The sequence below is a fragment of the Protopterus annectens genome, chromosome 4.part0, assembly GCF_019279795.1.
Source record: "Protopterus annectens isolate FY-2018-M chromosome 4.part0, PAN1.0, whole genome shotgun sequence".
NCBI classification, from domain to species: Eukaryota; Metazoa; Chordata; order Ceratodontiformes; family Protopteridae; genus Protopterus; species Protopterus annectens.
In genome coordinates, this window is record NC_056733.1 from 1,698,635,278 (window position 1) to 1,698,651,345 (window position 16,068).

The 16,068-nt window shown below is 37.6% G+C and overlaps 1 protein-coding gene across 1 annotated transcript in view; it reads left to right on the forward strand.

The window, feature by feature from the left end:
• ARAP3 (ArfGAP with RhoGAP domain, ankyrin repeat and PH domain 3) overlaps nucleotides 1-16,068 on the forward strand; it is a 1,205,760-nt gene that overhangs the window by 25,616 nt on the left and 1,164,076 nt on the right. The window lies entirely within an intron of this gene.

Below are 16,068 nucleotides of genomic sequence, written 5' to 3' on the forward strand. Positions count from 1 at the left end.
GTGAGTTAGGTAGGATGGCGGCAAAAGCAGGAAGGTGAATTAGCAAAGTGGTTTCTGAGTTTTTTTTTTTGTTTTTTTTTTTTGAAGAGCAAGGTAGATTTGATAGAACATATATTACTGGGAAGTTTGTTCCAAATATGGGATACTGAGTATTTATAGAGCAACCTGCCTATTGACTTGTTTGGTTTGTAGTTGTCAAGTAGGAATTGTTTTGAGCTACGGAAAGGAAGTGTAGGTATGTAGAGGGATATAAGAGTGGACAGAGAGGGAGACAGTCTTAGGGTTTTGTGGGGAGATTTGTGGTGATCGAGGGGGTGAAAATAGATCCCAGAGGTGGACCATGGGAGGACTTGTTAGAATTCAAAGAATTATGTTGGCAAATTAGATTACATGCCCAGGTCTTCCCAGGTCTGAATGAAGCTGTCAGTATTGGGAGCCTTTTAAGGCTTTGTTCTTACATAATATAACAGTTTATTTTTTATAACAGAATCTTTATGGTTCTTTTGTCTAGGGAATGAACCGATTTGTTGACATTATGTATTTAAGATTGCATTTAGTTTATTTTTTTTTAATTAGATTTCATTTAGTACTTGGTGTATGTCAACATTTAAGTATTTTATTGGAACAGGGGTTTTATTGGCTGAGAATGTCATGCATTGTTTTTCATAATTGGTATTGTAATTAGATTTTGTGTTGTTTGATATTCTGAAGAAGTCAGTTGTTACACACTTGACGAAAGTGCTAAAAAAAAACTTGGATTTTGTACTTGTGGCGACTGCATCCTGGTTTTGGACTTTGTTCTATCAGTTACTGGTTCCTACTAGTTTGTGTGTGACAGTCTGAGGGTTTGTTAATTAGTGAATGAGTCATTTGTAGCTGACATAGTTGGAGTAGTTGAGGGAATTCAAGCCAATGTAGTTGTTTAAAAGCGAGGCAGTAGTGAGATTTATAAGGGAAGTTACAGGCAAATCTAGCAATTTAGTTGTAAGTTTGTTTAAGTTTGGCTATAAGGTTGGCTTGGAGGTTGGTAAATATAGGGGATGAGTACAGTAGGCAGGGGAGGAGGTAGGCTTGGGCAAGAGAAGTCCTCGAGCTAGTGGATAGATATTTTTTTGTTTCTATACAGTAGACCAAGTTTTTGATATTTTTATTGTTTCATTTTTGGTTTGTTTTTATGATGCAATGTTGGATGTGAAGGTTGAATTGTAGTTGTTTTAATATTGTAATACCTAGGAGTTTGGATTGGGAGTCGACATGAATGATGGTGTTGTCTAAGGGAGAGATACAAAAGAAGGCATTAAGGTTGGACATAAATTTAAGAAGAAAAAGTAGTAATTTAGTTTTTTTAGGGTTAAGGATGAGTTGGTTGTTAATCAACCAGTGTTCAATGGAGTTGAAAGAACTCTGATTGAGAATGTGAAGGTCAGTGAATTTATTTGAGCAGGTAACAAGAGTAGAATCATTCGCATATTGGATGAGTGAAGATGTGCAGTAGGCTGAGTGTAGATTGTTTGTAAAGATATTAAAGAGTACAGGCCATAAGATGGATCCTTGAGGGACACCTGCTTGGACAGATATGAAGGGAGAGCAGGAAGTTTGCCATCTAACAGATTGTAGCCTGTTGTTAAGATAGCTAGAGAACCAGAGAATAGTGGAGGAGGAGAGGTTGAGATTGGTTAGCTTAAATATGAGTTTAGAGTTGGAGATGGTGTCAAATGCCTTGGAAAGGTCCAGAAAAAGACATGGCACCAGTTTATTATTGAAGTCTCTAGCCTCAGCAACAGACTGGGTGAAGGATAGAAGGGCTGTGGAAGTGCTGTGATGGGGACTGAAGCCATGTTGAGAGGGGGTCAAGAGGTTTTCTTGAATTGGGTATTTGAGAAGCTGTCTATAAATGCATTTCTCTATGATTTTTGAGAGAGGGAAGAGGATGGCTATGGGCTGAAAGTTGGAGGGATCTGTGGAGTTACCTCCTTTGTGAAGGAGAATAGTATATAATGATTTCCAGATGTCAGGGACAGTGGATTCTTTGATAGAGTGGTTTATAAGGATAGAGATGGGATATGCAATAGTATTAGCTGCAATTTTAAGAAATTGTGGGGGTAGTTTGTCCAGGGAGTGAGAACATGGCTTAAGTTTCAGTAAGAGGGATTTTATACAGGCAGTGGAGATGTGTTCTAAGGAAAAGGCAATGTAAAGGCATGTGCTGGGGGTGGTGGGGGATAGTGTTTGGTTTTGGTCAGGGGGGTTAGTTTACGGATAGATTCTATGCAGTAAGCATTAAGTAAAGTGGTAGTTTCAAGAGGTGTCTTATTGGGAAAGGGGTTTGGGGTGGTAGGCTTCCCTGGGTAAAAAATCTTGTTCATGGTGTGCTAAACTTTTTTGGGTTTGAGTGGTGTGTAGATTGGGCTTCCTGATAGAATTTTTTCTTGTCCTGAATAACTATTTTTTTATTTTTTTTGTGAGGTTTTTTACTTCTTTGGATTTAAAGAGGAGAGAGGAGGATTTTGACTTTAACCATTGTTTCCAAGTACTTTCATTAAGCAGAGGGTGTTTTTGGTAAGCCAGGGAGTGGGATTTATTTTGACTCTAACTTTACTGACAGGCGCTTGGGTGTTTATTATGTTATGGAATGTATTGTTGAACTTAAGAACAGCGTCATTTAGAGGAAGGTCATAGATGCATGACTAATTAACTAGAGAGAGTTGGTTGTCAAAGGTTTCCTCATTAAAGCTGGCCCGATTTTGGCATTCTCTATAGAGGTGGGTTTTGGTGGAATGGGAAGGCAGCCTTTGAATGAAGGTAGGAAGATTGTCACTTAATGAGTCAGATAAAGTGGTAGGATTTTAGTAGTTAGGGTTGGATGCAAGTATCCAATCTAGAGTTCAGGAAGGGTTTTTCTTAACACGGGTGGGAGTTGTGATAAGTTGACTTAAATTATAGAGGTTGATGCTAAGAGTGGGAGAATTTAGTGCTAGTTTATTCCAATGAATGTTGACATCACCTTTTATGATTGTCTCGTAGGGCAAGTGTTGGAAGATCTAGGCTAGAATGGATTCTAGAATAGGTATATTGTTGCCAGGATAAATATATATGGTAGCAATAGCAATTTTTTTTTTTGTGTGGGCTACGGTGACAGTTGAGAATGATAAGCTCGGCTGATTGAAAGTCAGGAAGGAGGAAGAAGAGGGGGAGAGGTTAAGTAGCTCTGAGTACAGGATAGCAACACCTTCCATTTTTTTGGATAGTCTGTCATGACGGAAGATGGGGAGTAGGATTTCAGAATTTGAGATATGAGGTTTGAGCCAAAGTTTAGGGAAGTGTTAAAATGTGAGAAGAATGATGGGCTATCCAAGTATATAAATCATTTTTTTATTTGTTAGAATTTGTAGGTTTATGGAGTAGATAGAGATGTGTTTTGTTAGACAGGAGGGGTGTTGATTTACAGTAGGCAAGTTGGAGGTAGTGAGGGTAGTGTAGGGGATGGGCCAGGATTGTGGTTGATGTCTCCATCTGGCAGGAGGGTTGAAAGAAGAGGATTAGGTTTATTTAAATATAAGTAATGTTTAGAAATGTGTAACTTGTATTTAGGGGTAGATGGAGTATGACTGAAAAGTTTTATTTTATAAAACTAAGTGTAGGAGGTATTATAGAGTGAGGGAGAGATTAGAAATGGCAGTGTAATATTGTCAGATGGAATATCATGTGAAAGCGTGGGAGATGGTGACGAATAGAATAGTTTAGTGTGATAAGAAGATAAGCATGAGAGGATGAGGAGAAGGGGGGTAGGAGGAAGTTGGCTAGCATGTTGCAATAAGATTTGGGTGAGACAGGTAGACGAGACACTGCAGTGATGATAGAAGGTAGTTGGAATATGATATTAAGGTAGATTAAGGTAGATAGTGGGAGGGGTTAAGCAGTTAAGAGCAAAAGAGAAATTGTTAGAAAGATGAAAACTATAAGTAGATGTGGAGCAAGAAGGAAAGAAATTGGAATCTGGGAGTGATATGCAAGTGGGTAGACTGAGTACTATTTGAGAGATAGCAAGGAAAAAGGGGGGGGTAGAGATAGGGTTGGGATGAGCTAGTATTGGTTGATTGGAATGGTGGAGATAAGGGGTGGGTTGATGGATTATAGTTTGGCAGGGGTGGGAGGGTTTTTTTTATTGGAGTAAAGGTATAATGGGAGGAGCCTGCAGTGTTGAAATGTAGAAGTGTTCAGGTGGGTGGGATCTAAGGTCAGGGTAGGGGAGTGGAGTGAGCCCGGATGGTGAATGGAGTGGGATGACCCAATGACTCAAGTCTTGGCAGTAGAGAGAAAACAATCAGTAAGCTGCTACCATTAAATTACTAAGCATGCTGTTATTTTCAGTTAGTGACCTTTATTTTCAATCAGAAATTGCTTGTTTTTGTTACGTTGGTTTAGGAAGGCACAGACTGAGTATCAGTTCGCTGGTTGGGACAGTGAGCAGAGAGAGTTTAAGTTTTATAGACTGCAGTTGTGGTAGATCTAAGAATTTACACATACATTAATTGTTGCTTGTTGCAGGTAGCTTGAGCAGGTCCATAAATCTGGGTTGTTTTGATTGAAGGGACGGTTGCTGAAGGAGTTTTCAGAGGCTAGTTAGACAGATACACGTTCGCAGATCTAAATAGTGATTACTAGGGTACAATTGTAGGGTTGTGTGACTTGTACTAAGGCTATACATAGAATAAGTAGAGGAGTAAAGGTAAGACTAGAGAGAAAGCAGCCAAGGTGGGAAGGGTAGATGGTAATAGATAAGACTGACTCCTGAGAGAAAAGGGGGCATGCAGCAGGTCAGACAGACACAGACTGAAAGGAAAGTACAGAAAAGAGCAGGAGAAGAAGGGGAAGAAGGTGGAAGGGTAAGAAGAGAAAGGTTTTATTATACAGGGGGAGAGCAAAATGCAGGAAACTATAGGCATGCAGAGTAGAAAGTGTATGCACTTACACACTAGAGTCTGTTAAGACATCTTAACTATATATCTACAAAGAGCAGTGGATGCAATGCAAAGCTCACAAAAAAATAGTCACTGCTAATATAGTTTCAATTCAGACACAATACAATTGCAGCAGTTATGGAAATGGTGCAAAACCTAGCTCAAATAATCCTGTCTATTAGTTGGAAAAGCCAGCATTTATGTTAAAGTATAGACGTGGCACAAACATTCAGTAACAGCAGATTAAATTCAAAAGGCCAAATGTAATATTGTACAACTGCACCCTAAAGTACAATGTAAAAAATAACTAAAAGAAGAGCATTTGAATAGTAGATGCGTACAACAGTAAATGAAAACAGTCCCAGTAAACTAAAACCGATTACCAACAAACAGTAGTATCTCAAAATGGAAGCCACTTCAGAAACCCTGTAGACAACACAGGAATTAAACAAGAAATATTGGCATTTATCAGGTGAATATTTAACCAGTATGCATATATCATGTAACAATTAGGAAAGCACAGTATTTATTACCTAGCCTTTCTATGCACTTTCAGTTAGTTTATTTCTGTGCATCACCAGACTTCAGAGAGAGTGGCTAGTATAGAGGGTGACTGAAAAAGATGGCGCTGAACACCAAAATGTATTCTTCATTGCCACAAATGATTATGGGAAGTGGACCAGTTAATACATATCCCTGTCGGCAGTAGAAGATACATATTCTCTTCCCATATTGTGCTCTACTGTCTTTTTGAAGGGAATTAATGACCCAGTGACCTAAGTCTCGGCAGTGAAGAGAAAACAATTAGTAAACTGTTACCATTAAATTACTAAGCATGCTGTTATTTCCAAACAGTCAATGACCCTTCTTTTAATTCAGAAATTGCTTGTTTTTGTTACGCTGGTTTAGGAAGGCACAGATCGAGTATCCGTTCGCTGGTTGGGACAGTGAGCACAGAGAGTTTAAGTAGTGCCAGTCACCCTATGGAAAAAAGGAGGGTAAGCCTAAATGCAGGCAACAGAGGGGATACAATTACAGAAAGAAGGTGGTTGGGGAGCAGGAAGGGAAAAGTAACTCTGTCTTGGTGATGTGAAGAAGAAACAAGATGAGTTTTATAGACTGCAATTGTGGTAGCTCTAAGAATTTACACATACATTAATTAAATAGATTAGATAGATTAGATAAATGTGAAAAACAATCCTAAGTTGCATACAGAACATATAAATAGACCAGAATTTAAATGGAACCATTGAATATCAAACTTGCTATTATTCAAGTAAGGTGGGAAATGTCTTCGGAAACTGCAGACTTCTTAAAGTAAGCAAATTACAACAAAAATATTAACTTAAGTAGAAGCACTTAGAACTAAATAACAGTATTAAATTAAAATAAGGAAATGCTGATTTCACTAATATCATGTGCATATTATGGTGGGCATTAATTAATGCTGTAAACCTATCATTTTGAAGTGAGAATTCTGTATAGCAGCATAACAAATGATTAACGATCACTTGTGGAAAATCAATACTTTATTGTCAGGTACTGATTACACATACATGGTAGAAATGCAGTCGGTAATGGAATAGTAAATGTCTGAGTGCCACTAAAAATGAGAAATGAATATATGACATTGCAGGGTGGGGTAATGAATCTGTTAAAAATGTTTTATTTCTGTGAATGTACCACAACTGATGCTGTAGCACAGATTCATCTGCTTGTATTTGTTTGATTTTTATGTTATACTGTCAATTAATTTACATAATTGTAACTGCTGATAACCTGCCTTTGGTCTGGGTAATGACTAAAAAGGGACCTTGGACCTGTACACTTACTGGCAAACAAAAGCTAATTGCATGAATTTATGAATAAACAAATAAATAGTTAAATAAATATATAAATGTATATTTTTATTAGTTTGCCATGCCTCCATGATACATGCTGGATATCTTCTGGAGTACAATATTGCTGTGTGTATAATTCATTGACAGAATAACATGTATGACTGTACAGGACTTGCATAGACAATGGTGAAATGAGAAGTGTTTTTAGAAATACGTGGTCTGTGTTATCTAACATTTGTTGGAAGGGTGGCAGGCACATGGTCATTTTTGTGAAGTTTGAATGATGACTACTGTGGCCCCTCTTCAAAATCACTTCTACTGTCACCTAGCCTATCCTTAAGAGATATGTATGACCCATTTGATCTTGAACTACCGAGAATTAACTTTGACAATTCTGCTACTTACAATTTCACTCTCATAAACATTGCTGAATGGTTTTAACTGTAAAAAGAAGTACATATTTAAAATGATTGGGGGAGTGGAGTTGGGACACTACAACTGTATGCATTCCATCTTTGTAATAGCACTGTTTGGAATTATGCATTATATTCCATGACATTGCAGTCATATCACCCAATGCCCACTGCATTAACATTCTAACAGCTGGCAGTTATGTACACGTGAAATGTAATAATGCAATACTTTTCATGGAAACACAGTGATTAGAAAATGACACATGTAAATGAGTATCTTGCCATCTAAACAAACACTGCTGCCACTTCACCTTCACCACTGCACAAACAATGATAGCTTTTGTCTCTGAAATCACAAATCACTGCATATAACAAAATAAAAATAAAATCTGATGTGAAGTAACTCAGCAAACAACTGATGATAAACGGCAAAATATTAAAAAATAATAAATATAATGCTTGACATCATTAAATAATGAAATAGCATGCATACTTAAGTACACCACTTGTGAATAATTTATTTTGCAAAATAGTTTAAAAATGTGATTAATACTTTTATGATGCCTTGAAACATCACTGAACAGGAATCAGTGAGCACTCAGGCATGACTTCCATAAACAATAATATGACTGTTAAGAAATAGTAAAAAAAATATTTTAAGATGCAAGAGAATGTCAAATGAACAGTGACAGCAGACCATGCACCATACAGAGTAACCCCCACAGATATCACAGCATGTGTTAATTATAATCTATGTGTTTTTGACAACAATGCTAATGTCATATTCCATAGTTCTGGACTAGATGCTGCTTCTTTACCTGTGCAGCTGTGTGCCATGCACAAACCTATTGTACAGGGTCCCTTACTACTGCTGCCAGCTGGTCATCATTACTCACAGTAGGACTGGAGTGGGGAGCTGCAGTGACAGCATGGGGCACTTCACCAGCAGACAGACACATCATCATGTTGTGCAGAATGCAAAATACAGTAAACATCTTTCATTTAGTAGCTGGGTCATACTGCCCATCCATGCTCCTGAAATGGCTCTTCAGGAGGGTGAAGACCCTCTTAATGACAATATGGGTCTGAAACAGGAATGTGTTTTAGGTCTGTTCTACAGCTTCACTTGGATTTCTCAAAGGTGTCATCAGCCATGGCTCTAGTGGATGTCCAGCAACACCTGAAATACAAGAAAAATAGAGAGAGAGAGAGTGAGAAAGAGAGAGACAGAGAGAGAGAGAGAGAGAGAGAGAGAGAAAGAGAAAAGAAGGAGGGGGGGATTAAAAACAATGGAAAAGTGCCTTAGTCTTCAGTAATACATTTTAACATAAATAGCAATTTAAATACAATAAACATTTTTATTTCCACTTACCAACAAGATGAGCACTGAGCATCTTACCATACAGGAAGCAGTGATACAGTGAACTAGTGTGTCAGGGAGGTTGGCATTATGGTTAAGGTGTTTACCTTACATACACAAGGTGCAGGGTTTGATTCTCACAGGGGGTAATTGGCTAGGCTTAAAATGGCCCACTAGGGCAGTTAGCCTAGTACTAACCTATGAACCTAACATATAGGACTCATGTGCACTGCTGGGATGCTGAGCAGAGAGCTTGGTGATAAACCCCCATGCAATGCACACCTTCTGGCAAATGATGGAATGGTAGCCCTTCCTATTGTGATACAGATCCTCCTGTAGACTACAATGGACCCTAATTGCAATGAGTGTGCAATCTATAACACCGAGTGCCTTATAGAAATGTTCCAACCCACAAAAAGCATGCATAGTTCTGGCTTGGTTCTTTCATGTTTTCTATATTATTATTCATTAATAAGTATATCTATACCTTTCATTGTGGCTGATCCTTTAGAAAATATTTAACCTTTGAAAGTAATTGCATTTGTTTAGTGGTACTGTGGCTCCACCTTCCTGAAATTCTTGCTGTTTGGTCTAATAATACCATTTGTATAAGTATTAATTTTACTGAGAGCAATTGGTACCTTGGTAAGAGCCTTAGAGTAGCTGGTGTGTGTGTGTGAAAAGCAAATCTGAATGAGAGTGTGTGTGTCAGCTACTTTGAACAGGGATGCTGAGAGCACTGATTTCACAGATTTGGTGGTGGAGAACTTGGTTTGGAACATCCGGCTAAGGACTCAATTAAATTCCCAGCAAAAAACTAATGGAGGAGCACAAAATTTACTTCAGCTAGTTGACGCTCTAAATAATCAAGCACAGCAAAACATTAACACTAACAACTGCACCACTGTGCCATCCTTCAATTACATTTGTCACACTTCAGGAAGAGACAGCTATTTTTGTCTTTACATCTCCAAAGGGTATGTATAAAATTAACAGTATTCTTCTACAAGAAAATAAAGATAAAGCAAATCAACAGCCACCAGAATCAGGTCTGGTTAACATCTAGCCCAGTCAAACACAGCAACTGGGAGGCAACACTGCAGAGATTCAGTAATACAGTGACAAGTCAAAGGGCAAATAATTGTAAAACTTCAGAATTAATGCTCCTTATAAAATTGTCAGAAAAGGGTAATCTCTCTCAGTCTTGTCAAGATCAGATTGATAATCATGGAGAAAAACATCATTTCACCACTTGAGAAATGAATTTCCAGTCTCAACACAACTGCTACATTAGTGAGATCTAACTGATAATTAATGCCTGTTTTATAACCGTATTGTTACTGTTGAGTGGTTTCTAGTCAGTTATGAGTCTACTAACAAAGTCTCATGAGATACAGAATCAGCCTAGGCTTATAATTGCCCCAGGGCAGATAGCCTAGTATGAACCTATGAACCTATGAACCTATGAGATGTTTTAAGTTAGAAAAGAAGTTAATTGAAACACTTGCCCAGTTAAATGATAAGGGTATGACAATGAAAAGTAGTTCTTGGTTGACTGGTGTATTATTTCTTTCATCATTTTGATGAATCAGCAGATGAGCAGGCCCTCTTCAAATGGTCACATCTGTTACATGTAACTTATCAACAACTGCAGAGCAATATCATTAATCAGCTGAGTTACTAACAAACTTGTCTTTCTAATTGATCATTCTAATGTAACAAGCTGAACAGAGGCAGATTTTGTGTCCTGTTCAAACTTGGGCACATAAGTTCATTTATTTACTCATATTGATCTGCAGACATCAAACTCTGGTAAAGTTTTGCTGTCTGCAGGTTATTGTTAATAATTAAGACTACAATTTCAGATTGATTGTAGGTGATGGATTGTATGTGACCTCTGAGGTTTGGTAAGAATATTAAAGAAATAATGACAATGTCAACAGCTCCCCCAAACAAGTAAAGTGGCCTTTAGTGTATGTCAATGAGTAGGGCTGGTTTTAGAGTAAGTAGGGTTCGGAGCAAAGATAAATACTCAACCCATTTCAAAAATCTACCTGTATGGCCTTGTTGTGTGTAGGTTCCCAGGCCCCAGAACTTCTGAAGGTCTGGGTATTCTCTGATGCATTTAGCCCTTATTTTTCTTAGAGATGACAACAGAGTCAGTTTTTTTCATCCAGACAACCCACACCAATCAGTTATTGGCACCTCAATGTATGATTCACAGTTGCCACATATTAAGCACTTGCAGATTTCTTCACATAATCACATTAGTTCTACAAAACCAAAATAATAAGCAAAGAGCAGCAGGCATCTAGTCACTTTCTTCCACCAAAAACAGCCAGGACACTTATACCTACTCTCTCTTTCTCTGTGCATATCATGTGTCTAGTTAAATACTCCATCCTACTTCTCACAAAAACACACTAGTCATTCAAAGCCTACTAGAACTGTTTAAACTGAGCAAAGATAAGAAGGTCAATTACTTTCATCCATCCAAGCCTTTCCCCACCCAGAAGTTGTAGCCATGATTTCTGATGGCTAGGTAATAATATTTCATTTCCAGTGTCCACAAAAACAAGTTCCACACATTAAAGTATCCAAATTCAGGTTGCACCACAATCACAAAATCACAAAAAATTGCCCAATATATCTGATTGTGCACTGTAGGCATTATTATAAGACAGTAATACCACTTATCTCACCACACACAATTCCCCTCATCTCAACTGCCCGCACAAATCAAAAACACAGAAATATTTCCCAATATATCTAGTTAATCACTGTGAATATTATTGTAAAAACAGTAATGCATTTAATGGATGGGATGAAAGGGGTGGTGCAGTGTGAAGTGTTAAAACCATGATACACATAAAGGATGGGATGAAAAGAATGGTACAGTGTGAAGTGTTAAAACAGTAATACACTTAAAGGATAGGATGAGAGGAAGGGTGCAGTGTGAAATATTAAAACAGTAATACACTATAAGAGGGGATGAGAGGAGTGGTGCAGTGTGAAGTGTTAAAAAAGTGATACACTTAAAAGATGGGATGAGAGGAATGGTGCAGTTTGAAGTGTTAAAGCAGTAGTACACTAATAGGATGGAAGGAATAATGCAGTGTGAAGTGTTAAAACAGTAATAACACTTAAAGGAGGGAATGAGAGGAATTGTGCAGTGTGAAGTGTTAAAACACTGACACACTTAAAGGATGGGATGAGGAGAATGGTGTAGTGTAAAGTGTTAAAACAGTAATATACTTAAAGGAAGGATGAGAGGAATAGTGCAGTGTGAAGTGTTAAAAAAGTGATACACTTAAAAGAGGAGGTGAGAGGAATGGGGCAGTGTGAAGTGTTAAAACAGTACTACACTTAAACAATAGGATGGAAGGAACAGTGCAGTGTGAAGTGTTAAAACAGTAGTACAGTTAAAGGAGTGATGAGAGGAATAGTGCAGTGTGAAGTGTTAAAACAGTAATTCACTTAAACAATAGGATGGAAGGAACAGTGAAGTGTTAAAACAGTAATACACTTAAAGGAGTGATGAGAGGAATAGTGCAGTGTGAAGTGTTAAAACAGTAATTCACTTAAAGGAGTGATGAGAGGAATAGTGCCGTGTGAAGTGTTAAAACAGTAATTCACTTAAAGGGGGATGAGAAGAATAGTGCAGTGTGAAGTGTTAAAACAGTGATACATTTAAAGGAGGGGATGAGATGAAATATGCAGTGTGAAATGTTAAAAAAGTGATACACTTAAAGGATGGGATGAGAGGAATAGTGCAGTGTGAAGTGTTAAAACAGTAATTCACTTAAACAATAGGATGGAAGGAACAGTGAAGTGTTAAAACAGTAATACACTTAAAGGAGTGATGAGAGGAATAGTGCAGTGTGAAGTGTTAAAACAGTAATTCACTTAAACAATAGGATGGAAGGAACAGTGAAGTGTTAAAACAGTAATACACTTAAAGGAGTGATGAGAGGAATAGTGCAGTGTGAAGTGTTAAAACAGTGATACATTTAAAGGAGGGGATGAGATGAAATATGCAGTGTGAAATGTTAAAAAAGTGATACACTTAAAGGATGGGATGAGAGGAATAGTGCAGTGTGAAATGTTAAAACAGTAATACACTTAATAGGATGGAAGAAATAGTGCAGTGTGAAGTGTTAAATGAGTAATAACACTTAAAGGAGGAAATGAGAGGAATTGTACAATGTGAAGTGTTAAAGCAGTAATGCACCTAAACAATAGTATGGAAGGAATAGTGCAGTGTGAAGTGTTAAAACAGTGATTCATTTAAAGGGTGGGATGAGGAGAATGGTGTAGTGTGAAGTGTTAAAACAATTACACTTAAAGAATGGGATGAGAGGAACGGTACAGTGTGCAGTGTTAAAACACTTATTCACTTAAAGGATGGGCTGAGAGGAATAGTGCAGTATGAAATGTTAAAACAGTGATACACTTAAAGAATGAGATGAGGAGAATGGTGTAGTGTGAAGTGTTAAAACAGTAATAACACTTAAAGGAGGGGATGAGAGGAATTATGCAGTGTGAAGTGTTAAAAAAGTGATTCACTTAAAAGAGGGGATGAGAGGAATGGTGCAGTGTGAAGTGTTAAAACACTAATACACTTAAAGGATGGGATGAGAAGAATAGTGCAGTGTGAAGTGTTAAAAAAGTGATACAATTAAAAGGGCAGATGAGAGAAATAGAGCAGTGTGAAGTGCTAAAACAATGATACACTTAAAGGATGGGATGAGAGGAACAGTGCAGTGTGAAGTGTTTAAACAGTTACACTTGAATGGGATGAGAGGAACAGCACAGTGTGCAGTGTTAAAACAGTAATACACTTAAAGGCTGGGATGAGAGAAATGGTGCAGTGTGAAGTGTTATTACTGTTTTTTACTAATTTGCTCGCAGTGATCAACCAGATATTTTCAGCTATATTTCTGGCTTTGTGATCTGTGTATGTACAGACAGACCCAGGGTTATTGACCAACATATCTAGTTGATCACTGCCAGCATTATTGTAAAATACTATAATAACATTTTCAACCATGCCATTCCCCTCATCCCAACACAAATCAAAAAAACAGAAATATTGTCCAAAATTTGTGATCAAATTACTGCCATCATTGTAAAAGCAGTATTAACACTTTTGTCACTGTGTCGTTCCCCTCATCCCAACTGCTTACACAAAACTCAAAGTAAAAAAAAATGCTAAACGTATCTGGCAGATCTCTGCTAGCAATGTTAATATAAATAAAGTGTCATTAATAATACTTATCTCTCTGGCACCCCTTGGCATTTCTCTAATTTCTGTCCATTCAGAATTCTGTAGAATGGACTTCATCTTAATCCTTCTTAGATTTCTTTCGGGTGTCTTTGTGCCCAAAATTAGAAGATTGCAAGGTCTGTACTCCTGTGACCTCACATTTAAAGGGACAGTCCCAGAGATTTTCTAGTCTTTGCTTACGTTATCAGTCTGGATTTCTGAGAATGTTCCAACTTTTACTGCAGGGTTTAGAGGAGGGGTGCCTACAGGAAGTTTCAATGTTTTTAGTCAAATTCCATTTTAAATTGCAGATGTACTCAAAACAGCTCTTACTGTGTCATTCATTAGTTTCACCTGTGCTTTTTATCCTCAGAGAAAAGTAGCCTTTCAGGATTTTTATGGCCTCACTTGTTTCTAACTTGCAGGAAAGCAAAATGAGCAGTGCAAAGCTAAAACTTTAGTCAACAGAGTTTTCTGTTCTTTAAATTTCGTATTTTATTTTATGCAGATTTATGAATGCTAGCTAAGTGCTATGATGTTCTGGATGAATGTCACTTGCTCTGTAGAAAGCATCCGAATGATGCAAGTTTTGAACAGTATTAGAAGCAGTCTTCTTTTGTCATTTTGTTTTTTGATCTCTGATTTCTACCCAAGTGTAATGGTGTTCTGACCTGCTTTAAGAAAATAGGAAAGTCTTCAAGGTACACCACCACGAGCTTGCACTGTGTCACAGTGTTAAAAACACTCTTTATTCGAAGAAAAACAATAAAAATTTTAAAAACACATGAAATTCCCATCTGAGATAAGCGCTTTTGGCTTCTTAAGCCTTCTTCAGATCATAAATAAAAAGTGCTGGCTAAAAACATATATACTGTGTTGCACCCAATCCAGTGGCTTAAAAGTATTTTTTATCCTATCAGCAGTGCACCTCTTAACTCTTAGTCCTTGGTTAGAAACAAACTCTGTACAAGATCTAGCTTCCAATCAAAATCCTTTGCTGCTGCTGCAGTGTCCTCAATCAGATACATACACTCTCTGTTCTTTATATCTCTGCACTCAGAGATGGTTAACACCCTGCAGTGTATAAGTACCAATCAAATACTTTAAATATTGTTTCCTTCCAATCACTAGTGCAGCCTATTAGAGTGCTTTTACCAAGCCTTCAGCCAATCTTGTAAACACTGCTATTTCTTCATTGTTCACAAGAACTTTTCCATTACTGACCTGCTGTAAAAAGCAGACAATGTTAACCTAATAAAGTGGTTTTGCCGCTTTTTTAACTTAATATAATATTTTTATTATTCCTGTTCATCTGTGCTGTCTATTAGCAAAAGCTTCCTAGTCAACAGAGGAAAATTCAGACATGGAACAAAAACCTTATGAAAAGGTTCTCATCCTGGTTCTCTGCATATAATTTTTTTAGTTCAACAAAAAAACATTCAAGATATTGGCAGAAAAGGACACACTTAGGCTAACTCCTGTTGTGCAATCCTTGCAATGGCTGTACCTCCTTTTTGGAGTATATGGTAAACTTGGGGGCACAACAGGAGTTACCCTAAGTGTGTCCTTTTCTGTCTATGGCTCTTTCTTTACTTGACCTTAAACCCCATTTTTTTTATTTTTTGGCCCTCTTTCCGGGATCAGCCTTTCTCAGTCACTTCTTCTGATTCATAGTGCTGGCCCCTCTCACATATTCACTCACTATCTGTCTCGTCACTCTTTATCCAACCCTGCTTATCAGAATTTTAGTAAAATGCATTACTGACTCCAACCTACTGGCATCCCCTCCCTCTTTTTGATCATATTCTACTGCAATTCTTCATACTGATTTATTTCTTTTGTCTGATCTTTCTATAGTCTGCTGAATATTATGTTGATTGGCCCAACTTTCGTCTGTCCGACACTTGTTGCATTTCCTCTTGCAATCCATCCACACCATATTTATAGCAGATATCTATCCAATTGTCAAAGGTCATGGATATCAAATGAATAAAGATCAAGGAGGTAATATACATGACAGTAACAAGTGAAAGAAGTGAGTAGGAGCTACATTAGCTGAGATTGTAGAACAGTAGGAATCAGGGAATTGTCTCTTTGTTCACTGTGGTGTGATCTCAGAGATGGTACATTTAAATAGCAGGAGGTGTGGAGGGTACAAAGGCTTGCTCCCTGCACAATTTTTTTATTTTGACATCTGATGGTGTATCTTGATTATTACTGGCTCAAT